The sequence below is a fragment of the Trachymyrmex septentrionalis genome, unplaced genomic scaffold (genome assembly GCF_001594115.1).
Source record: "Trachymyrmex septentrionalis isolate Tsep2-gDNA-1 unplaced genomic scaffold, Tsep1.0 scaffold73, whole genome shotgun sequence".
Classification (NCBI taxonomy): domain Eukaryota; kingdom Metazoa; phylum Arthropoda; class Insecta; order Hymenoptera; family Formicidae; genus Trachymyrmex; species Trachymyrmex septentrionalis.
Genome location: NW_017305916.1, coordinates 294,476 through 295,787, shown reverse-complemented (window position 1 = coordinate 295,787; position 1,312 = coordinate 294,476). Strand labels below are relative to the sequence as shown.

Sequence of the window (1,312 nt, the reverse complement as noted above, 5' to 3'; positions counted from 1 at the left end):
GAAAAATTACTTTTTTAGCATTGTTTATTAATGTTTTAATAAACAATGCTAAAAAAAAAGTAAGTTTTTGTTTAATTTCATCTTAGTATAATAATAAAATTACAGAAATAATAAAATAATAAAAATAAGAGAAATAATAAAAAAGTAATGAATCATTTCTTTTTAAGTAACCATAATGCTAACGAGTTACTTTTAAAAGAAATGGAATACTTTTCTTATTTTATTTATTCTTAGTTTTAATTTTACTTATAATTATTTATTGCTAAAAAAAATAAACTTTTCATACTAATTTGTACTTAAAGTATAATACTAAAAATAATACATATTATATCTTTTCACAACACTGTAAGAAACTCTGAAATAATGAATATTTAATTTATATACATATTACACAGACTTTAGAAAACTGCAAGAAATGCAAAATATATAATAGATAAATAAATATAATTAAATATAATTAAATTAAAGATCGATGTATACATATAAAAATAGTAAAATATGCAGTATGTAATATATTGTCAAACGACAGTATATTTCTTCAAGGATACGCTCAGTGAACCATACGAGAATTTCGCAATGCTTAGAAATGATATTTACAGTGTCTCTAGAGCTCTCAGATATATAAATTTCTATCTCGAAATGGCATGTGGTGTAGTATTACATTTATATATGAAAATTCTTTATCAATAATAATAATTAGATTCTCAAAATATTAATAAAATTTTGAAAGTTATTTTTTTACTTAAAGTGTGTTGATAATTAGTATTATAACTGCAAAGAAATAATAAGAAAGATGATATAATTTTTTATGATTTGTGATTAGAAGTTAATTAAATAACATAATCGGAAAGTTTAAAAAAATACACACCTTTAATATAATTATTTATAGTATTTTCAAATATAACAATATAGTATTAACAAATATAATAATTTTGTTGTATCAGAGATAAGAGTCGTTTTATATAAAAATAAAGTATCAGAAAGTATCATCTCACAAAAAAGATAATCAATATTAAGAATCTTTATTTTAGACCACATATGTGAGAAACATAATCAATATTTCACACTATTCCTGCACTATTAAAGCAGAAATAGTGAAAAAAAGAGTTTAAAATTTCTTTTCTATTATTATTCAGCATTAATAAAAAGACAAATAGTAAATCTAAAGAAAATGTGAAGAGAATGTTGTGACCTCGACTTAGATTGGCCACTACTTCTTGCTGTAATATCTAGTAGAATTGCATTCATGTAAGAGCTGTCTAATTAAACAACTTTTGATCATCAATTTTTCATTTCTTTAAACTTCATAATA

The 1,312-nt window shown here is 21.0% G+C and overlaps 1 protein-coding gene across 1 annotated transcript in view; it reads left to right on the top strand.

The window, feature by feature from the left end:
- The window catches only part of LOC108753903, a 9,373-nt gene that overhangs the window by 1,687 nt on the left and 6,374 nt on the right, over nt 1-1,312 (top strand). The gene's annotated exons all lie outside the window — the stretch shown is intronic.